The 8,762-nt window shown below is 41.9% G+C and overlaps 2 pseudogenes; both read left to right on the forward strand.

Moving 5' to 3' along the window:
* The first annotated feature begins 1,856 nt into the window (after nucleotides 1–1,856).
* LOC129563321 (TAR DNA-binding protein 43-like) lies at nucleotides 1,857–3,230 on the forward strand (annotated as a pseudogene).
* Nucleotides 3,231–3,501: 271 nt separating this feature from the next.
* On the forward strand, nucleotides 3,502–3,933 carry LOC129563008 (large ribosomal subunit protein eL27 pseudogene; annotated as a pseudogene).
* The last annotated feature ends 4,829 nt before the right edge of the window (nucleotides 3,934–8,762 follow it).

Consider the following 8,762-nt stretch of genomic DNA (forward strand, 5'->3'; position numbering starts at 1 on the left):
GAATTTTATCATTTTATGTGACACAAAATGGTTTTAACTATTCTTTTTAAAGATGACTTTTAAAAATCTATTTTTGTCTGTGCTAGGTCTTCACTGCTGTGCATGGGCTTTCTCTAGTTGTGGCAAGCAGGAACTACTCTTCCTCACAGTACACGGGTTTCAAATTGCAATGGTTTCTCTTGCTGTGGAGCATGGGTTCTAGGTCCATGGGCTTCAGCAGCTGTGGTTCACAGGCTTATCTGTCCCTTGAAGTGTGGAATTTTTCTGGACCAGGGATTCTTTACCACTGGACCACCAGAGAAGTCCTGGTTTTAACTATTTAAAAATGTAAAAACTGTTCTTAGCTTGCAGACTGCACAAAAAAGGTGTGGGCTGGATTTGACCTACACCTAGTTTCAGGTTGCTGAAACCTGATATAATTTCATGATTTCTAATAAGAAATATATATTGGTCTTTGTCTACTTTCTGGCATAGAGCTCCTAGACCTCAAAATTTCCTGTGATGAGAGTCATAAGAGTGTCTTTTGTTGTTAATGAAGTGACTTTTGGAAAGCCCCTAGGTAATACAAACACAGGGACTGGTTACCAGTATAACCAGCTATGATTAGAGGGTTGGAACTTTTCAGTCCCACCCCAACCTCCAGGGAGGGGAGTGGACTTGGAGGTTGAATCATCACCAGTGGCAAATGATTTAATCAATCATGCCTGTTTGATGAAGTCTCCATAAAAACCCAAAAGGACACGGTTTGGGGAACTTCTAGGCTGGTGAACATGTGGCGATATGGGGGCGAGGGAGGCATGAAAGCTCCGAGTCCTGTTTGTATGCCTGGCCCTGTGCGTCTCTTCCATCTGGCTATTCCTGAGTTTTATCATTTTGTAATGGTAATCTAGTAAGGAAAACGTTCCTCTGAATTCTGTGAGATGCTGTTGCAGATTAATCTCAACCAAGGAGGAAGTCATTGGAACTTCAGAAGCACAGGAAACTACATGGACTTGGGTTTGGCGTCTGAAGCAGGAGTACCTGTGTAGGACTGAGCCCTTAGCCTGTGGGCTCTTGTGCTATCTCCAGGCAGATGGTGTCAGAACTGAGTAGAATTTTAAGACACCAACGAATATCCAAGAACTTTGTAGTGCAAGAAAACTCCCACACATCTGGTGTCAGAAGTACTCTGTTTTGTTGTAGTGTGAAAGTAAAAGAGAAAGCTAGAAAACTTGAGTTTTCTCTTTATTCACCTGGGTTAAGTCATGCTATCCCAAATGGTAATTTTTCTTTTTTACACATACATAGATCCACCCTTTTATATTCTTTTCCCATATAGGTCATTACAGAGTATTGAGCAGAGTGCTACCGTAGTCAGTCCTTATTATTTATCTATGTTCAAATGGTACTTATATTTAAGAACATTTTATTGCTAGAGGGTGGAGGTCATTGTGTCAACTTGAAAATTGTTGCACAAACAGCATACAATACTTCATCTTCTCCAAAGGAATACCACGGTGGTTGGCAACATCAGTGTCATCAGAGTTCACTTGAGTGCTGACTGTGAGATGTGTACCAAATGCCTCACATGTATTGTCTGATATAATTCTCATAGAAAGTCCATAAGGTATAAATGTTATCCACCTTTTCCAGATTAAAGATATTAAGAAACTCACTCTAACTCAGTTTGTAAATGGTGAAATTAAGATTCAAATTTGAGAAGTCAGATACCAGAACCCACACTGTGAGTAACTGCTCTTTCCTGCCTCTCAGAAAGAAGCCTAGGGGTGTGGTAGCAAAGTGGTAGCTAGACTGCTCTAGGATTCCTCGCTGCTTCAGTTTCCTTGTCGGGCTCCCTAGCAGAAAGGCAAGCAAAGATGTCTGAATATATTCGAGTAACCAAAGATGAAAATGATGAGCCTGTTGGAATACTGTGATAAAATGACGGGACAATGCAGCCCAGCTTCTAGGGGCACACAGTCTGCCCTACGGGAAGCCGGTGTCTCGGTATATGGGAGGTGTCCATCTGGTAGAAGGTATTCTACATGCCCCTAATGCTGGCTGAGGGAATCTGGTGTATGATGTCAACTATCACAATAACAAAAGAAAAATGGATGCTTCCGCAGCAGCGAACATGAGAAAAGGAGTCCAGAAATAGTGTTGGGTCTCCCATGGTATTTTGTACCTTTGGAGAGGTTCTTAGGGTTCAGGTCAAGAAAGAAACTAAAACTGATCATTCAGGGACTTCCTTGGTGGCCCAGTGTTAGCTAAGACTCTGCACTCCCAATACAGAGGGCCTGGGTTCGATCCCTGTTCAGGGAATCATTAATAGATCCCCACATGCCAAAACTAAAAGTTCACATGCCGCAACCAATAAAACCTGACACAGCCAAATAAATGCATATTCTAAAAACTGGTCATTTGAAAGGATTTGACTTTGTTCATTTTACGGAATATGAAACCCAGGTGAAAGTCATGACACAGCAACATGTGATAGATGGACAACAGTGTGACTATAAACTTCCAAATCCTAAGCAAAGCCCAGAGGAGACTTTGTGGGAAGCAGAAAGGTGTTTACTGTGGGCTGTACAGAGGACATGACTGCTGATGAGCTGCCGCAGTTCTTTTCCCAGTATGGGGAAGTGGTAGATGTCATCAATCCCATGCTGTTCAGGGCTTTTGCATTTGTTCCGTTTGCAAATGATCAGGTTGCCCAGTCTCTCTGTGGAAAGGACGTCACCATTAAAGGAATCGGCATACATATATCCAAGGCTGAGCCTAAACATGGTAGCAACAGACAGCAGTGGAAGATGTGGCGGTGATTCAGGTGGCTTTGGGAGTCAGGGTGGGTTCGGTAGATCAGCACTAGAGAGGGCAGAGCTGGTTTGGGAAATAATCCAGATAGTAATATGGGCAGACAGAGGAATGTTGGTGCTTTTAGCATTAGTCCAGCAATGATGGCTGCAGCCCAGGCAGTTCTGCACAGCAGCTGGGGTATGATGGGCATGTTAGCCAGTCATCAGAACCAGCCAGGCCTGTCAGGTCACAACCAAAGCCAAGGAGAGCAGAGGGAGCCGAGTCAGGCTTTTGGTACTGGAAATAACTCTTAGAGTGGTTCTAATTCAGGTGTAGCAATTGGTTGGAGATCAGCATCAAATGCAGGGTCAGGCAGTGGTTTTAATGTAGGCTTTGGCCCAAGCATGGATTCTGAATCTTCTGGCTAAGGAATGTTAACATTGGGTTATGGTTAGTTGGTGTAAACTGGTGGGAATTCAAATTTTTCTAAACACATGGTAAGTATATTGTAAAATACGTATTCAAAATTTTTTAAATTGGCTTGTTCAGTGTGGAGTATATTCAGCAGTATATCTGGCATTTTTCTTTAGAAAAAGAGCTACACGAATTTTTTAAGTATTATTACATAAAGGGTTGAAGTATTGAGTGTTTGAAAGTGAACTGCTATTAACCTGATTGATAAACCAACACACTACAATTGATATCAAAATGTTTCTCCTTTTTCTGCTGTAGTCCAGAGTGGTAGCTGCTGAAATGGGCAAGTTCATGAAACCCGGGAAGGTGGTGCTGGCCCTGGCCGGTCACTACTCCGGACACAAAGCGGTCATCGTGAAGAACATTGATGACGGCACCTCAGACCCACCCTACAGCCATGCTCTGGTGGCTGGAATTGATCACTATCCCCGCAAAGTGTCAGCTGCCATGGGCAAGAAGAAAATCGCCAAGAGGTCAAAGATCAAGTCTTTTGTGAAAGTTTATAATTACCTCATGCCCACAAGGTACTCTGTGGATATCCCCTTGGGCAAAACTGTTGTCAACAAGGATGTCTTCAGAGACCCTGCTCTCAAATGCAAGGCCCGACGAGAGGCAAAGGTCAAGTCTGAGGAGAGATACAAGACTGGCAAGAACAAATGGTTCTTCCAGAAGCTGCAGTTTTAGGTCTGTCTCAGTTAATAAAAATATTTTTTTAAAAAAATGTTTCTGCTGCAATATTTTATCCATGGACTTGTGAAGTGAATTCTTTGCATGCTCAAAATGGAAACCATTAATTAGAACTACATTCTTTTCTTCTTGTTTTCATTCGAACCCCACCATATCAATTTCTTTCCTTCTTTGGAAAGAATTTCAATCTCCTCTTTGGAGAACATGGTGTCACAGTGCTTAGTTCTTTTGTTTTTGTTTTTTAACACTTGTCTCCCTTCATATGCAAAAGTACAATACAAAGCCTTCATTTAATCTTTGCAGTTCATCTCATTTCAATGTTTATGGAAGAAGCACTTTACTGAAAGTACTGCTGTAAATAATTCTACCAAAGGAATACTTCTGTCTACATGATTTCTCATTCAAGAATTCTTATCATGCTGCACAGTCTGCGTCTTTTATAGTTAGTGTCTCATTTTTATACACTACTCTTTATTTCATGGACTTGTATCAATGCTGTGAATGCAAGACTGTGATATGGAACCAGAGGCCTGTTAAAACTTTTGAAACCTTGTATGGGATCGATTATGGTGCCAGTATGAGCGAGGAAAGGCGAGAGCATGTGCAGAGATTTGGTGGTGCATAATGGGTATTTGACCATCTGGTGATGTCCATGTGTAGAGTCTTCTCTTGTGTTGTTGGAAGAGGGTGTTTGCTATGACCAGTGCATTCTCTTGACAAAACTCTATTAGCCTTTGCCCTGCTTCATTCCGTGCTCCAAGGCCAAATTTGCCTGTTACTCCAGGTGTTTCTTGACTTCCTACTTTTGCATTCCAGTCCCCTATAATGAAAAGGACATCTTTTTTGGGTGTTAGTTCTAAAAGGGCTTGTAGGTCTTCATAGAACCATTCAACTTCGGCTTCTTCAGCGCTACTGGTTGGGGCATAGGCCTGGATTACTGTAATATTGAATGGTTTGCCTTGGAAACAAACAGAAATCGTTCTGTCATTTTTAAGATTGCATCCAAGTACTGCATTTCGGACTCTTTTGTTGACCATGATGGCTACTCCATTTCTTCTAAGGGATTCCTGCCCACAGTAGTAGATATAATGGTCATCCGAGTTAAATTCACCCATTCCAGTCCATTTTAATTCACTGATTCCTAGAATGTTGACGTTGACTCTTGCCATCTCCTGTTTGACCACTTCCAATTTGCCTTGATTCATGGACCTAACATTCCAGGTTCCTATGCAATATTGCTCTTTACAGCACCGGACCTTGCTTCTATCACTGGTCACATCCACAACTGGGTATTGGTTTTGCTTTTGCTCCATCCCTTTATTCCTTCTATAGTTATTTCTCCACTGAGCTCCAGTAGCATACTGGGCACCTACCGACCTGGGGAATTGAAGAGGTCAGTCTTCATTCCAATCCCAAAGAAAGGCAATGCCAAAGAATGCTCAAACTACCACACAATTGCACTCATCTCACACGCTAGTAAAGTCATGCTCAAAATTCTACAAGCCAGGCTTCAGCAGTATGTAAACCGTGAACTCCCAGATGTTCAAGCAGGTTTTAGAAAAGGCAGAAGAGCAAGAGATCAAATTAACAACATCCACTGGATCATGGAGAAAGCAAAAGAGTTTCAGAAAAACATCTATTTCTGCTTCATTGACTATGCCAAAGCCTTTGACTCTGTGGATCACAAGAAACTGTGGAACATTCTGAAAGAGATGGGAATCCCAGACCACCTGACCTGCCTCTTGAGAAACCTGTATGCAGGTCAGGAAGCAACAGTTAGAACTGGACATGGAAAAACAGACTGGTTCCAAATAGGAAAAGGAGTACGTCAAGGTTGTATATTGTCACCTTGCTTATTTAACTTATATGCAGAGTCCATCATGAGGAATGCTGGGCTGGAAGAAGCACAAGCTGGAATCAAGATTGCTGGGAGAAATATCAATAACCTCAGATATGCAGATGACACTACCCTTATGGCAGAAAGTGAAGAGGAACTCAAAAGCCTCTTGATGAAAGTGAAAGAGGAGAGTGAAAAAGTTGGCTTGAAGCTCAACATTCAGAACACAAAGATCATGGCATCTGGTCCCATCACTTCATGGGAAATAGATGGAAAAACAGTGGAAACAGTGTCAGACTTTATTTTTTTGGGCTCCAAAATCACTGCAGATGCTGATTGCAGCCATGAAATTAAAAGACGCTTGCTCCTTGGAAGGAAAGTTATGACCAACCTTGATAGTATATTAAAAAGCAGAGATATTACTTTGCCAACTAAGGTCCGTCTAGTCAAGGCTATGGTTTTTCCCGTGGTCATGTATGGATGTGAGATTTGGACTGTGAAGAAAGCTGATCGCCGAAGAATCGATGCTTTTGAACTGTGGTGTTGAAGAAGACTCTTGAGAGTCCCTTATACTGCAAGGAGATCAATCCTGGATGTTCATTGGAGGGACTGATGCTAAAGCTGAAACTGCAATACTTTGGCCACCTCATGCGACGAGTTGACTCACTGGAAAAGACTCTGATGCTGGGAAAGGTTGGGGGCGGGAGGAGAAGGGGACGACGGAGAATGAGATGGCTGGATGGCATCACCGACTCTGTGGACATGAGTTTGAGTGAACTCCGGGAGTTGGTGATGGACAGGGAGGCCTGGCGTGCTGTGATTCATGAGGTCACGGAGAGTCGGACACGACTGAGCGACTGAACTGAACTGAATGGATATTTGTTAACTTGACAAGATATGTCTCTTAGTCCTGTGGCTTTGGTAAGAAAGTGTGCCGAGAGCAGGGATAGCAAATAACATACAAATGTTTTTTGCATTCAAAGGACATCTGCAGCTGTTGGAAGACTTTTAGTTTTGTTCTTAGTTAACCTACATTAGTTGAATGTGTTAAGTGAAATGATGTTTGTATTTCCCCTACCTTTTTGTAGGCTGATTGCAGCCATGAAATTAAAAGACGCTTACTCCTTGGAAGGAAAGTTATGACCAACCTAGATAGTATATTAAAAAGCAGAAGAATTGATGCTTTTGAACTGTGGTGCTGGAGAAGACTCTTGAGAGTCCCTTGGACTGCAAGGAGATCCAACCAGTCCATTCTAAAGAAGATCAATCCTAGTGTTCATTGGAAGGACTGATGCTAAAGCTGAAAATCCAATACTTTGGCCACCTCATGCGGTGAGCTGACTCCCTGGAAAAGAGTCTGATCCTGGGAAGTATTGGGGGCAGGAGGAGAAGGGGATGGCAGAGAATGAGATGGCTGGATGGTATCACCGACTTGATGGACATGAGTTTGAGTGAACTCTGGGAGTTGGTGATGGACAGGGAGGCCTGGCATGCTGTGATTCGTGGGGTCACAAAGAGTCGGACATGACTGAGTGACTGAACCGAACCGAACTGAACCTTTTTGTCAACTACTGTGAATGCTGTGTGGTGTGTGTTCTCTTCTGTCACAGATCTGTAAGTGTGGTAATGTGAACTGAAGCTGAGGGGCTGAGAACACGTACTGAGCTTATGGTGTACTTTGCAGGAGTACTTGGAAGCAGAGTTCACTAGAGGCTTCACGGCGTCTCCAAGTAAGGTGGAAGTTCTGATGTCTGTTACTTACCCATAAGAATGCTGTGTGCTGCAGCTCTGTCTCCTGTGGTTGGATGCTTTTCCATAAGAGTTGTCAATGTTGGAAATTCTTAAATAAAACTGATTTAAGTAATAATGTGTATTTGGTTTGCAGCCCTGAATGCAAAGAATTCAAAGCAGTTAATTCTCCTTTTCTGACCCTTTTGAGATGAAATTTTCATGAAGTTTCTTGGCAATAGTTTATTTTGCTTCAAATAAACTTATTTGAAAAGTTGTCTGAAGTCAAATGGATTTATCACTTGTCATACATAGACAGCTGATACCCAGATTCAACTGCTATTTGTTCTTGCATTGCCCAAAGTGAAAAGTTTTTGTTCTGCTTTTTCAAATCTAGTTTGTAACAAGTCTAGGTGACTGCAGCTAAAATGGTAAGCAGTACCCTTTAGCTTTTTCTTAGTGCCTCTGTGCATATGGGTGATGTTCTATTTGCACGGCCTATATAAATCTCCTTTGAGAAATCATGACTTCTAAAAATATTCTTATTTGGAGGAGTGGGCAAAACAGTGTTAATTATTTTTAAATGTTTTGTAGCAAAGCTTGTCAATTGAAATGCAAGGAATATCAGCACCTTTCTTGTTGGGGATTAATTGCAATAAGGATAAAGTAGAAGAAACCACAAATTATCTTGTGCCTGAAATCTGTCAAGAAGGCTGATAGCTTTAAGAACTAGCAAGGTGGGTTGTCTATCTATGGAAGTGTTAAGCAAAATGGTCTTTGTCTTCCAAAGGTGAGGAAATACAGTAATATTGATAAAGGTGTAAATGTGTTAGTTGCTCAGTTGTGTCTGACTCTCTGCAGCCCCGTGGGCTATAGCCTGCCAGGCTCCTCTGTCCATGGAATTCTCCAGGCAAGCATACTGGAGTGGGTTGCCATTCCCTTCTCCACAGGATCTTCCCAACTCAGGGATCCAACACAGGCCTCCTGCATTGCAGGCAGATTCCTTTACTGTCTGAGCCACTTGAGAAGCCAACAATATTGATAAAATAGCTTATAAAACTCAGACACTCTAGATGTATTGTTAAGTACATAAAAGCAGTAATATATTGCTTCTCTATTGTACTTAAATTGTAACTAACTTCTGTGAGAGTCGAGCTCCTTTTCAAATGGAAGAATGACAGTTTTTGTGTTGATAATTTACTTAATGCTCTTATCTAATTAGATTATGGTAAATAAACTTGTCATTTTATAAGTTACATGT

The sequence above is a fragment of the Moschus berezovskii genome, chromosome 9, assembly GCF_049115385.1.
Source record: "Moschus berezovskii isolate FMDL1 chromosome 9, NW_MosBer_1.0, whole genome shotgun sequence".
NCBI classification, from domain to species: domain Eukaryota; kingdom Metazoa; phylum Chordata; class Mammalia; order Artiodactyla; family Moschidae; genus Moschus; species Moschus berezovskii.